Consider the following 15,340-nt stretch of genomic DNA (forward strand, 5'->3'; position numbering starts at 1 on the left):
TTTTACACTTTTTTTCTGACCTTTCACCTTTGGGCGTATCTCGGGACAGGAAGGTGCTAGAGACTCGGTTCTGAGTCAGGCGCGCTCAGCGCCCTCGATTTAGGGGGGGTAGACTCGATTCCGGGTCAATAGCACCTTTTCCTGATTTTTTTGTGAATATTTCCAACTATTTTTACGAGGCCTTTGGCCGAGTGCGTTTTGGGCCGCCGTTCCGGACAGGAAGGTCGTATGGACGTCAGACGAGTACCCGCAGTTACGTCTCGCTTCGGGCTATCGCCCGAAAGGGGCGCGAGACCCTAGCCCGAAAAGGCGGGCCGTGATTGGACAAAATCTAAATTCCAACAGGTAATGTCTAAGCAATGGAGGCCACAACTCAAGTCCAATCTCCTAACCTAAGTGTGTGGGGGATGGCCAGTAGCAGCTGAGAGCTTCTTCTAAGAGCTTTTCTTTGACTGTGACAAGGCCCCGAACTGGATTTTTGGAATTCAGGCTCGATTTTTGGAATTGAGGCTTGATTTTTGGAATTGAGACTCGATTTTTGGAATTGAGGCTTGATTTTTGATATTTTTTATATCTGGGGCAAGTTCGGGTTGTGACTTGATGTCTGGAACTTGATATCTGGAATTCAGACTTAATACCTTGAACCCATTATGTTTCACACTTGATATCTGGAATTCAGACTTGATATCTGGAACAAATTAGGGTTGGGACTTGATATCTGGAACTGGACACCAAAAAAGCATTTAATTGCAATTCAATAACTTTAATGCACTTCCATATCTTTGATAAAGCCACAATTTAATGCACTTCCATATCTTTAATAAAGCCACACCCCCCAGACTCGATTTTTGGAATTGGGACTAGTTTTTTGGAACTTGCTCCAAACTCAACTCTGATAGGCTGGGGCACCATCCCTGGCCCTAAGGCACACCCCACCCGAATCGGTTTCTGGGTTCCAGACTACTTTTTTGGGACTTGCTCCAAACTCAATTCTGATGTGCGGGCATGTGCCACCAGACCATAAGACACTTCACCACACTCTTTTCTTTGGAAAACAGACAACTTCATCAGGAAAAACCCTTATATCTCGCTCCCTGAAAGACATTGGAGGAAACTTACACCACAGGGTCGTACAGACTGGGCTCCTCTATCAAATTCCAGTGCTATTACACTAGGATTAGGGTTAATTCCAAAAATCGAGTCTCAATTCCAAAAATCGAGTCTCAATTCCAAAAATCAAGTCTCAATTCCAAAAATCAAGTCTCAAACTCCTAACCGAGACTTGATATTTGGAATTGAGACTTGATTTTTGGAATTGAGACTCGATTTTTGGAATTGAGACTTGATTTTTGGAATTGAGACTCGATTTTTGGAATTGAGACTTGATTTTTGGAATTGAGGCTTGATTTTTGTTATTTTTGATCTCTGGGGCAAAGTAGGGTTGTGACTTGATGTGTGGAACTTGATATCTGGAATTCAGACTTAATACCTTGAACCCATTAGGTTTCACACTTGATATCTGTAATTCAGACTTGATATCTGGAACAAATTAGGGTTGGGACTTGATATCTGGAACTGGACACCAAAAAAGCATTTTATTGCAATTCAATAACTTTAATGCACTTCCATGTCTTTAATAAAGCCACAATTTAATGCACTTCCATATCTTTAATGAAGCCACACCCTCCAGACTGGATTTTTGGACTTCAGACTACTTTTTTGGAACTTGCTCAAAACTCAATTCTGATAGGCTGGGTAACCAACCCTGGCCCTAAGCCACAGCCCACCCGACTCGGTTTCTGGTTTCCAGACTACTTTTTTGGGACTTGCTCCAAACTCAATTCTGATGTGCTGACATGTGCCACCAGACCATAAGACACTTCACCACACTCTTTTCTTTGGAAAACAGACAACTTCATCAGGAAAAACCCTTATATCTCGCTCCCTGAAAGACATTGGAGGAAACTTTCACCACAGGGTCGTACAGACTGGGCTCCTCTATCAAATTCCAGTGCTATTACACTAGGATTAGGGTTAATTCCAAAAATCGAGTCTCAATTCCAAAAATCGAGTATCAATTCCAAAAATCAAGTCTCAATTCCAAAAATCAAGTCTCAAACTCCTAACCGAGACTTGATATTTGGAATTGAGACTTGATTTTTGGAATTGAGACTCGATTTTTGGAATTGAGACTTGATTTTTGGAATTGAGACTCGATTTTTGGAATTGAGACTTGATTTTTGGAATTGAGGCTTGATTTTTGTTATTTTTGATCTCTGGGGCAAAGTAGGGTTGTGACTTGATGTCTGGAACTTGATATCTGGAATTCAGACTTAATACCTTGAACCCATTAGGTTTCACACTTGATATCTGGAATTCAGACTTGATATCTGGAACAAATTAGGGTTGGGACTTGATATCTGGAACTGGACACCAAAAAAGCATTTTATTGCAATTCAATAACTTTAATGCACTTCCATGTCTTTAATAAAGCCACAATTTAATGCACTTCAATATCTTTAATGAAGCCACACCATCCTGACTGGATTTTTGGACTTCAGACTACTTTTTTGGAACTTGCTCAAAACTCAATTCTGATAGGCTGGGGCACCAACCCTGGCCCTAAGCCACAGCCCACCCGACTCGGTTTCTGGGTTCCAGACTACTTTTTTGGAACTTGCTCCAACCTCAATTCTGATGTGCTGACATGTGCCACCAGACCATAAGACACTTCACCACACTCTTTTCTTTGGAAAACAGACAACTTCATCAGGAAAAACCCTTATATCTCGCTCCCTGAAAGACATTGGAGGAAACTTTCACCACAGGGTCGTACAGACTGGGCTCCTCTATCAAATTCCAGTGCTATTACACTAGGATTAGGGTTAATTCCAAAAATCGAGTCTCAATTCCAAAAATCGAGTCTCAATTCCAAAAATCAAGTCTCAATTCCAAAAATCAAGTCTCAAACTCCTAACCGAGACTTGATATTTGGAATTGAGACTTGATTTTTGGAATTGAGACTCGATTTTTGGAATTGAGACTCGATTTTTGGAATTGAGGCTTGATTTTTGTTATTTTTGATCTCTGGGGCAAAGTAGGGTTGTGACTTGATGTGTGGAACTTGATATCTGGAATTCAGACTTAATACCTTGAACCCATTAGGTTTCACACTTGATATCTGGAATTCAGACTTGATATCTGGAACAAATTAGGGTTGGGACTTGATATCTGGAACTGGACACCAAAAAAGCATTTTATTGCAATTCAATAACTTTAATGCACTTCCATGTCTTTAATAAAGCCACAATTTAATGCACTTCCATATCTTTAATGAAGCCACACCCTCCAGACTGGATTTTTGGACTTCAGACTACTTTTTTGGAACTTGCTCAAAACTCAATTCTGATAGGCTGGGGCACCAACCCTGGCCCTAAGCCACAGCCCACCCGACTCGGTTTCTGGGTTCCAGACTACTTTTTTGGGACTTGCTCCAAACTCAATTCTGATGTGCTGACATGTGCCACCAGACCATAAGACACTTCACCACACTCTTTTCTTTGGAAAACAGACAACTTCATCAGGAAAAACCCTTATATCTCGCTCCCTGAAAGACATTGGAGGAAACTTTCACCACAGGGTCGTACAGACTGGGCTCCTCTATCAAATTCCAGTGCTATTACACTAGGATTAGGGTTAATTCCAAAAATCGAGTCTCAATTCCAAAAATCGAGTCTCAATTCCAAAAATCAAGTCTCAATTCCAAAAATCAAGTCTCAAACTCCTAACCGAGACTTGATATTTGGAATTGAGACTTGATTTTTGGAATTGAGACTCGATTTTTGGAATTGAGACTTGATTTTTGGAATTGAGGCTTGATTTTTGTTATTTTTGATCTCTGGGGCAAAGTAGGGTTGTGACTTGATGTCTGGAACTTGATATCTGGAATTCAGACTTAATACCTTGAACCCATTAGGTTTCACACTTGATATCTGGAATTCAGACTTGATATCTGGAACAAATTAGGGTTGGGACTTGATATCTGGAACTGGACACCAAAAAAGCATTTTATTGCAATTCAATAACTTTAATGCACTTCCATGTCTTTAATAAAGCCACAATTTAATGCACTTCCATATCTTTAATGAAGCCACACCCTCCTGACTGGATTTTTGGACTTCAGACTACTTTTTTGGAACTTGCTCAAAACTCAATTCTGATAGGCTGGGGCACCAACCCTGGCCCTAAGCCACAGCCCACCCCAACTCGGTTTCTGGGTTCCAGACTACTTTTTTGGAACTTGCTCCAACCTCAATTCTGATGTGCTGACATGTGCCACCAGACCATAAGACACTTCACCACACTCTTTTCTTTGGAAAACAGACATCTTCATCAGGAAAAACCCTTATATCTCGCTCCCTGAAAGACATTGGAGGAAACTTTCACCACAGGGTCGTGCAGACTGGGCTCCTCTATCAAATTCCAGTGCTATTACACTAGGATTAGGGTTAATTCCAAAAATCAAGTCTCAATTCCAAAAATCGAGTCTCAATTCCAAAAATCAAGTCTCAATTCCAAATATCAAGTCTCAATTCCAAAAATCGAGTCTCAATTCCAAAAATCAAGTCTCAAACTCCTAACCCTAATCCTAACCGAGACTTGATTTTTGGAATTGAGACTCGATTTTTGGAATTGAGACTTGATTTTTGGAATTGAGACTTGATTTTTGGAATTGAGACTTGATTTTTGGAATTGAGACTTGATTTTTGGAATTGAGGCTTGATTTTTGTTATTTTTGATCTCTGGGGCAAATTAGGGTTGGGACTTGATGTCTGGAACTTGATATCTGGAATTTAGACTTAATACCTTGAACCCATTAGGTTTCACACTTGATATCTGGAATTCAGACTTGATGTCTGGAACAAATTAGGGTTGGGACTTGATATCTGGAACTGGACACCAAAAAAGCATTTTATTGCAATTCAATAACTTTAATGCACTTCCATATCTTTAAAAAAGCCACAGTTTAATGCACTTCCATATCTTTAATAAAGCCACACCCTCCAGACTGGATTTTTGGAATTGTGACTAGTTTTTTGGAACTTGCTCCAAACTCAACTCTGATAGGCTGGGGCACCAACCCTGGCCCTAAGGCACACCCCACCCGACTCGGTTTCTGGGTTCCAGACTACTTTTTTGGGACTTGCTCCAAACTCAATTCTGATGTGCTGACATGTGCCACCAGACCATAAGACACTTCACCACACTCTTTTCTTTGGAAAACAGACAACTTCATCAGGAAAAACCCTTATATCTCGCTCCCTGAAAGACATTGGAGGAAACTTTCACCACAGGGTCGTACAGACTGGGCTCCTCTATCAAATTCCAGTGCTATTACACTAGGATTAGGGTTAATTCCAAAAATCGAGTCTCAATTCCAAAAATCGAGTCTCAATTCCAAAAATCGAGTCTCAATTCCAAAAGTCAAGTCTCAAACTCCTAACCGAGACTTGATTTTTGGAATTGAGACTTGATTTTTGGAATTGAGACTCGATTTTTGGAATTGAGACTTGATTTTTGGAATTGAGGCTTGATTTTTGATATTTTTGATCTCTGGGGCAAATTAGGGTTGTCACTTGATGTCTGGAACTTGATATCTGGAATTCAGACTTAATATCTTGAACCCACTAGGGTTCACACTTGATATCTGGAATTCAGACTTGATATCTGGAGCAAAGTAGGTTTGTGACATGATGTCTGGACCCTGGACACCAAGAAAACATTTTATTGCAATTCAATAACTTTAATGCACTTCCATATCTTTAGTAAGCCAAAAAACCTTTAAAGAAATACAATAACATCAAACATTTCAAAACACACTTTTAATAGAACAGCATGGAACAGAAGGTCATGGGGACACTTTGGGCTTGTTCTCCCACAGCCCTAAATCCTCCTGGGGAAAGTTGTTAGGAGCATGTTTCAGGCCATTTGGAGTGTATCGGTGCCTGTTTTGGAGACATTTAAATTTGATATTGAACTCTTTTAGTTTGAGCCTAGGCTCGTAAGCCCCAACACCACGTCAAGGTAGAGTTCACGTTGGGGTTGTTAACACAATGTGGTTTTGTCTAAGCAATGGGTCGGGTTAGGACTCGTTCCGGAAATCGAGTCCAAAGTCCTAACCGAGTGATTTCCAGAGCCATTTCACCCACTTGAAAGCCAGAAAAGTCATTTCTGATGGGCTATTGTGTTTCAGCATCCCATATAAGCCCTGGGAGTGGGGGGAAAAAAAAAAATTTTTTTGGATGAGTTTAGGCCCACGGTGTCGAGTAAAGGTATTAGGCCTTTGACCCATCTGTAGGGTCTGGCAACGAGGCCAATTTTTTTTTTTCAAAAATACGTTAAATACGGTTACCCTGAGCACCATGCATCCTTTTTTGTACACATACAACTTTCAGCCTGCAATAGGGCTCGCTCTTAAGTGAAGGAGTTAGGGTTAGCGGGTTAGGGAAATAGACTTCATTTCCGGAATTAGGCCTATTGACAGTATCCTATACCTGGAACGAGGCCTAACCTTTCAAAAACATTTAACACTACAAGTCCCAGCATTTTTCTGTCTACCTAGAAGACCCACATAGGGGCCGTTTGGCCCGACCGCTTTTCCCTTATGCACTCCTTTTGTTATGGTAATGAGGCTGTTAGTGGCAGTGTGTGGGGGGAGGGGGTCACCCTTCACACACTTCACACTTCAGTGGTGAATTCATGTTGGCTGCTTCTGTGAGAATGAGGAATAAAAACACATTCTATTCTAAAATGTGAACATGTGAATGTCCCATGTGACCATAACATTTATCCCCATGGCAATTAATCAATTGAACAAGATATGGGAGATACATACTACACTCATACTTGTGTTAATGTACAAATGATTCCTTTTAACATTTCTAGCATTGATTGATGCCTCTGACCAGTGGTCTGTATTTATTTACACGTTTTGCTATTTATTGTGTTGTGATGGGTTTTTTTATTGTATGTGTTTTTTGTCACTCTGCTGTGCTGTAAGACAAATTGCCTTTTTTAAGGACATTAAAGCTTTCAACTCAAGTCAAGACGAGTCATAACGACTCATGTGACTGCAACCAGACAATTGTTTGATGGATAAATACCTCAGTGCACATGGACTATCGCTTCAGTTCCCTCAAGAATTTTGTGGTGAAAGAAGCTCCTCTCCAAGGAACGAAGATGCAGAGATTCAACAGGCATTGGAAATGATCCTGGATGGAGCAAACCCTTGCGACAAGTTCAAGTGGCTCCAGCCGTGTGCCACTATCAGCCACATTTCCATAACAAAATGAGTGTCCAGAGGGGGGACTTGAGGCCAATTGGCCCTCTTGTGGGTTTTCTAGGTAAAAAGGCCAAATGGCCCCTCTCTGGGAAAAAAATCATGTCTCCAAAATAGGTAGGGTTAGCGGGTTAGGGAAATAGACTTGATTTCCGGAATTAGGCCTATTGACAGTATCCTATACCCGGAACGAGGCCTAACCTTTCACAAAAACATTTTTTTAAAAATCATGTCTCCAAAATAGGTAGACTCCAAATGGGCTGAAACCTGCTCCTAACACCTTCCCCTGGGAAGTTTTTTGGCAAGTGGGACTTGGGCAAATTTTCACTACCGGCCTTCCATTGAAATGAATGGGTTAGGGTTTGTTTTTGAATAACTCTGAAACTAAAGGTCCTACGGCTTCGCGGATGCGTCGGCCACGATCGGGGACCGCGACTTAGTGTGTGCGACGATTTTGAAGCCGCGGGGACATTCGGGTAATTTTTCACGAATATTTTTACACTTTCTTTCTGACCTGTGACCTTTGGGTGTATCTCAGGACAGGAAGGTGCTAGAGACTCGGTTCTGAGTCAGGCGCGCTCGGCGCCCTCGATTTAGGGGGGGTAGACTTGATTCTGGGTCAATAGCACCTTTTCCTGATTTTTTTGTGAATATTTCCAACAATTTTTACGAGGCCTTTTGCCGAGTGCGTTTCGGGCCGCCGTTCCGGACAGGAAGGTCGTACGGACGTCAGACGAGTATCCCCCGTTTCGTCTCGCTTAGGGCTATCTACCGATAGGGGCGCGAGGCCCTAGCCCGAAAAGGCGGGCCGTGATTGGACGAAATCAAAATTCCAACCGGCAAGTCTAAGCAATGGGGTCGGGTTAGGACTCGTTCCGGAAATCAAGTCCAAAGTCCTAACCGAGTGATTTCCAGAGTCATTTCCCCCACTTGAAAGTCAGAAAAGTCATTTCTGATGGGCTATTGTGTTTCACCATCCCATATAAGCCCTGGGAGTGGGGAAAAAATAAAAATAAAAATTGGATGATTTTAGGCCCACGGTGTCGAGTAAGGGTATTAGGCCTTGGACGTAGGGTCTGGCGACGAGGCCGATTTTTTTTTTTCAAAAATCCATTAAATATGGTTACCCTGAGCCCCACGCATCCTCTTTGTACACATACACCTTTCAGCCTGCAAAAGGGCTGGCTCTGAAGTGAAGGAGTCAGGGTTAGCGGGTTAGGGAAATAGACTTCATTTCCGGAATTAGGCCTATTGACAGTATCCTATACCCGGAACGAGGCCTAACCTTTCAAAAACATTTTTTAAAAAATCATGTTGCAGTTGCAAAGAGAATTTACTACTAACGCAAACTTTACAGCACATCAGGGAAAAAAGGACAAAAAAGGCTACCGGTAAACCCACTGAACTTTTTTATATGCAAACGCTGCGCTCGCGGTAATCCGTGGGCATGACAAATGTTTGTTCCTTACCTGTGATTGGTTTAAACTTTCTTTCTCAGTGGTGTGTAGTAAAATATCTTCAGTTAAAGTGAACAAACTGCCTGTGAAAGGGCTAATGGTTTAAATGGTTCTTACTTTACAACTGGTTTTCTGTTCAGTTATATTTGTTCAGCAACATATTACCTGAATGATTACAAATTGTTAAAATATACTTAATTTACCTTATACATAAATATTTATATATTGTTGCCTAATTAACTTGGGTTTTGTTATAGAAAAACAAGCATTTATTCATACATGCTTTGTTGTAGAAAAACAGGCATTTATTCATACATTTATTTTATGTTTGTATGTTTAAAGGTTTTTAACCTTCTAGCTTCTACTTCTGATTCTGGTTCTATGTTTTGTTCTGGGAAAACCCACTACTACCACAATTATACTATAACGTCAGTTCCACTGAAAACCAATAAAATACAAGACGAGTGGAATGCTGTGTCCGAGTCCTTCCCTTTCAAGTGTGGGAAACCCTGATGCTCACATACACTTGACAGACCCTGTGTTTGACTTACATCTCTGTTGTTGTTGTGAAAAGTAGTGTGGGGGAAGGGCATCAGCAGCAGAGAGCTTCTGTGTGGGTGGGGAGGGGCAATAGCAGCAGAGAGCTTCTTCTAAGAGCATTTCTTTGACAAGACCCAGACTGGATTTTCCAAAAAAACACCTTGGCGGCGTGGCTTAGGGTCCTAAGGCGTGTCCCAGCACGTCAAAATTGAGTTTGGACCAGGATAGGACATTGGACTTCAATACCAGAATTAGGCCTATTGACAGTATCCTATACCCGGAACGAGGCCTAACCGTTCAAAAACATTTTAAAAAAAAATCATGTATCCAAAATAGGTAGACTCCAAATGGGCTGAAACGTGCTCCTAACATCTTCCCCCGGGAAGTTCTTTGGCAAGTGGGACTTGGGAAGTTTTCACGACTGGCCTTCCATTGAAATGAATGGGTTAGTGTTTGTTTTTGAATAACTCTGAAACTAAAGGACCTACGGCTTCGCGGACACCTCAGCCACGATCGGGGACCCCGAGTTAGGGTGTGTGACGATTTTGAAGCAGCGGGGACATTCGGGTAATTTTTCACGAATATTTTTACACTTTTTTTCTGACCTGTGACCTTTGGGTGTATCTCAGGACAGGAAGGTGCTAGAGACTCGGTTCAAAGTCAGGCGCGCTCAGTGCCCTCGATTTAGGGGGGGTAGACTCGATTCCGGGTCAATACCACCTTTTCCTGATTTTTTTGTGAATATTTCCAACTATTTTTACGAGGCCTTTGGCCGAGTGCGTTTCGGGCCGCCGTTCCGGACAGGAAGGTCGTACGGACGTCAGACGAGTATCCCCCGTATCGTCTCGCTTAGGGCTATCTACCGATAGGGGCGCGAGGCCCTAGCCCGAAAAGGCGGGCCGTGATTGGACGAAATCAAAATTCCAACCGGCAAGTCTAAGCGATGGGGTCGGGTTAGGACTCGTTCCGGAAATCAAGTCCAAAGTCCTAACCGAGTGATTTCCAGGGTCATTTCCCCCACTTGAAAGTCAGAAAAGTCATTTCTGATGGGCTATTGTGTTTCACCATCCCATATAAGCCCTGGGAGTGGGGGGAAAAAAAATAAAAAATTTTGGATGATTTTAGGCCCACGGTGTCGAGTAAGGGTATTAGGCCTTAGACGTAGGGTCTGGCGACAAGGCCGATTTTTTTTTTCAAAAATCCGTTAAATACGGTTACCCTGAGCCCCACGCATCCTCTTTGTACACATACAACTGTCAGCCTGCAAAAGGGCTCACTCTGAAGTGAAGGAATCAGTGTTAGCGGGTTAGGGAAATAGACTTCATTTCCGGAACGAATCCTAACCTAACTCATTGCTTAGACATTGCCGGTTGGAATTTCATTTTCCCTCCAAAAACGGTCGATTTTTTTGGGCCTGGGTTTTGCGCCTTTGGGTATCGGTAGAGAGCCGGGTCTGTGCGGCCCTACGGTAAAAGTTTTCTCGGGTGTCTTTCGTGGACCGAGTTATGGGCCTTTTTTGGAATGATTTTGAATTGAATTTTGAAACGAATGGGTTAGGTTTTGTTTTCGAATAACTCTGAAACTAAAGGTCCTACGGCTTCGCGGACGTGTCAGCCACGATCGGGGACCCCGATTTAGGGCGCGCGACGATTTTGAAGCCGCCGGGACGTTCGGGTAATTTTTCACGAATATTTTTACACTTTTTTTCCGACCTTTCACCTTCGGGCGTATCTCGGGACGGGAAGGCGCTAGAGACTCGGTTCCGAGTCAGGCGCGCTCGGCGCCCTCGATTTAGGGGGGGTAGACTCGATTCCGGGTCGACGGCACCTCTTCCTGATTTTTTTGTGAATATTTCCGACTATTTTTACGAGGCCTTCGGCCTAGTGCGTTTCGGGCCGCCGTTCCGGACGGGAAGGTCGTACGGACGTCGGACGAGCATCCCCCGTTTCGTCTCGCTCGGGGCTATCTCCCGACGGGGGCGCGAGGCCCTAGGCCGAAAAGGCGGGCCGTGATTGGACGAAATCAAAATTCCAACCGGCAAGTCTAAGCGATGGGGTCGGGTTAGGACTCGTTCCGGAAATCAAGTCCAAAGTCCTAACCGAGTGATTTCCAGGGTCATTTCCCCCACTTGAAAGTCAGAAAAGTCATTTCTGATGGGCTATTGTGTTTCACCATCCCATATAAGCCCTGGGAGTGGGGGGAAAAAAAATAAAAAATTTTGGATGATTTTAGGCCCACGGTGTCGAGTAAGGGTATTAGGCCTTGGACGTAGGGTCTGGCGACAAGGCCGATTTTTTTTTTCAAAAATCCGTTAAATACGGTTACCCTGAGCCCCACGCATCCTCTTTGTACACATACAACTGTCAGCCTGCAAAAGGGCTCACTCTGAAGTGAAGGAATCAGTGTTAGCGGGTTAGGGAAATAGACTTCATTTCCGGAACGAATCCTAACCTAACTCATTGCTTAGACATTGCCGGTTGGAATTTCATTTTCCCTCCAAAAACGGTCGATTTTTTTGGGCCTGGGTTTTGCGCCTTTGGGTATCGGTAGAGAGCCGGGTCTGTGCGGCCCTACGGTAAAAGTTTTCTCGGGTGTCTTTCGTGGACCGAGTTATGGGCCTTTTTTGGAATGATTTTGAATTGAATTTTGAAACGAATGGGTTAGGGTTTGTTTTCGAATAACTCTGAAACTAAAGGTCCTACGGCTTCGCGGACGTGTCGGCCACGATCGGGGACCCCGATTTAGGGCGCGCGACGATTTTGAAGCCGCCGGGACGTTCGGGTAATTTTTCACGAATATTTTTACACTTTTTTTCCGACCGTTCACCTTCGGGCGTATCTCGGGACGGGAAGGCGCTAGAGACTCGGTTCCGAGTCAGGCGCGCTCGGCGCCCTCGATTTAGGGGGGGTAGACTCGATTCCGGGTCGACGGCACCTCTTCCTGATTTTTTTGTGAATATTTCCGACTATTTTTACGAGGCCTTCGGCCTAGTGCGTTTCGGGCCGCCGTTCCGGACGGGAAGGTCGTACGGACGTCGGACGAGCATCCCCCGTTTCGTCTCGCTCGGGGCTATCTCCCGACGGGGGCGCGAGGCCCTAGGCCGAAAAGGCGGGCCGCGATCGGACGAAATCGAAATTCCAACCTGCAAGTCTAAGCGATGGGGTCGGGTTAGGACTCGTTCCGGAAATCGAGTCCAAAGTCCTAACCGAGTGATTTCCAGAGCCGTTTCCCCCACTTGAAAAATAATTTCTGACATCGACCCGTGCGGCTCGATCGGACTCGGTGCGCTATTACGTTGCACGACCCCTTTTTCCCCATTCATTTATATGGGCTTCTTTGGAGATACGTGAGATCTCGCCAGCAGATGGAGGCAAAACACAAGCGATAATACTCTGCCTCTCGACTTCAGTTCCACAGGGAATCTTGGTGTGATTTTCTGGGGTCTCCTCACAGGGCCTGGCTAAGCGCGCTGCATCACTCTCGCGATTTCCCACAGGGGAATTGTCTAGTTATTATTATTCTTATTCTTCTTATTATTTTTTTTTCAAAAATCCATTAAATACGGTTGCCCTGAGCCCCACGCATCCTTTTTTGTAGACATACAACTTTCAGCCTGCAAAAGGGCTCGCTCTGAAGTGAAGGAGTGAGGGTTAGCGGGTTAGGGAAATAGACTTCGTTTCCTTGAATTAGGCCTATTTACTGTATCCTATACCCGGAACGAGGCCTAACCTTTCACAAAAACATTTTTAAAAAAATCATGTCTCCAAAATATGTGCCAAACGCCTCCAAATGGGCTGAAACGTGCTCCTAACACCTTCCCCTGGGAAGTTTTTTGGCAAGTGGGACTTGGCCGTTTCACCCACTTGAAAGTCAGAAAAGTCATTTCTGATGGGATATTGTGTTTCAGCATCCCATATAAGCCCTGGGAGTGGGGGAAAAAAAAAATAAAAGGGTTTCATTTCATCCAAAATCATTTTGGATGATTTTAGGCCCACGGTGTCGAGTAAGGGTATTAGGCCTTGGACGTAGGGTCTGGCGACGAGGCCGATTTTTTTTTTTCAAAAATCCGTTAAATACGGTTACCCTGAGCCCCCACGCATCCTCTTTTCCAACTGTTTTTACGGGCCTTCGGCCTAGGACGTTTCGGGCCGCCGTTCCGGACAGGAAGGTCGTACGGAGGTAGGACGAGTATCCCCCGATTCGTCTCGCTCGGGGCTATCTACCGATACCGCGTTTGTTACGGTTCGACCCCGTTTTAGGGGCGAGACGGTCGGACTTGATTTTTGGAACTCGGACTAGTTTTTTGGAACTCGTTCCCGGTTTCCCAAAAAAACGCTTCGGGGGAGTCGCCCGTGGTCCGGGGGCACGTCCCGTCGTATCGGAATCGAGTTTCGAGCGATATTTCAAAAAAGCGGTCTCGGATCCGGATGTCGGGTCGGGGGGGCGTGGCCTAGGGTCCGGGGGCGTGTCCCAGCCTATCAGAATCGAGTTTGGGGCGAGTTCCAAAAAACCAGTCCCAATTCCAAAAATCGAGTCCGGGGGGCGTGGCCTAGGGTCGGGAGGCGTGTCCCAGCCAATCAGAATCGAGTTTGGGGCAAGTTCCAAAAATCTAGTCCCAAGTCCAAAAATCGAGTCCGGGGGGCGTGGCCTAGGGTCGGGGGGCGTGTCCCAGCCAATCAGAATTGAGTTTGGGGCAAGTTCCAAAAAACCAGTCCCAATTCCAAAAATCGAGTCCGGGGGGCGTGGCCTAGGGTCGGGGGGCGTGTCCCAGCCAATCAGAATCGAGTTTGGGGCAAGTTCCAAAAAACTAGTCCCAATTCCAAAAATCGAGTCCGGGGGGCGTGGCCTAGGGTCGGGGGGCGTGTCCCAGCCAATCAGAATTGAGTTTGGGGCAAGTTCCAAAAAACCAGTCCCAATTCCAAAAATCGAGTCCGGGGGGCGTGGCCTAGGGTCGGGGGGCGTGTCCCAGCCAATCAGAATCGAGTTTGGGGCAAGTTCCAAAAAACTAGTCCCAATTCCAAAAATCGAGTCCGGGGGGCGTGGCCTAGGGTCGGGGGGTGTGTCCCAGCCAATCAGAATCAGGTTTGGGGCAAGTTCCAAAAAACTAGTCCCAATTCCAAAAATCAAGTCTGGGGGGCGTGGCCTAGGGTCCCGGGGGGGTCCGCAGCCAATCAGAATCGAGTTTGGGGCAAGTTCCAAAAAACTAGTCTGGAGTCCAGAAAACAAGTCTCTAGTGTTAGAGCGCCACCTAGAGTCCAATATGCCCTCGGCCTAGCCGACTAAGCTAAGCTATCCCAATTCCACAAACTGTGTTTTTGGATTCCAACTTGCCATTACCGATGAATGGTCGCAGTCTGTCGTGACCGGTCGCGACGAAAAAATTCCAACTCCACAGTCCCCGCAATGGGGCCGGTTCCACAAATCAAGTCTATTTGCCTAACCCTAACCCTAACCCTAACCCTAACCCTAACCCTAACCCTAATTAGGAAAATGAAGGAGAATAGACTCTTAAGGCGGAATTCGATTCCACAAATCAAGTCCGAAATTTCAGAAAGCTATTAAATGATAATCCTGCGGCATAGGTCGCTTTTTGGGATTGTGTTGAAGGTTATTACAGATTTTTTGACACCTTTGAAATGAATTTTCGATCTTGTTACGATTTTATACCGCAATAAAACCCCTTAAGCCTAATTACCACTAATTATTGTTGCAATATACTACACTGTCACCGGGTGGCCATTCTAAAGACTAGATTGTTGGATTCCGGACTACTTTTTTGGAACTTGCTCCAATAGGCTGGGACACCCCCCTGGACGCTAGGCCACGCCCCCCCCAGACTTGATTTTTGGAATTGGGACTAGTTTTTTGGAACTTGCCCCAAACTTAATTCTGATAGGCTGGGACACACCCCTAGACCCTAGGCCACGCCCCCCAGACTCGATTTTTGGAATTGGGACTAGTTTTTTGGAACTTGCCCCAAACTTGATTCTGATAGGCTGGGACA

This window comes from Neoarius graeffei, chromosome 13, assembly GCF_027579695.1.
Source record: "Neoarius graeffei isolate fNeoGra1 chromosome 13, fNeoGra1.pri, whole genome shotgun sequence".
Lineage (NCBI taxonomy): Eukaryota > Metazoa > Chordata > Actinopteri > Siluriformes > Ariidae > Neoarius > Neoarius graeffei.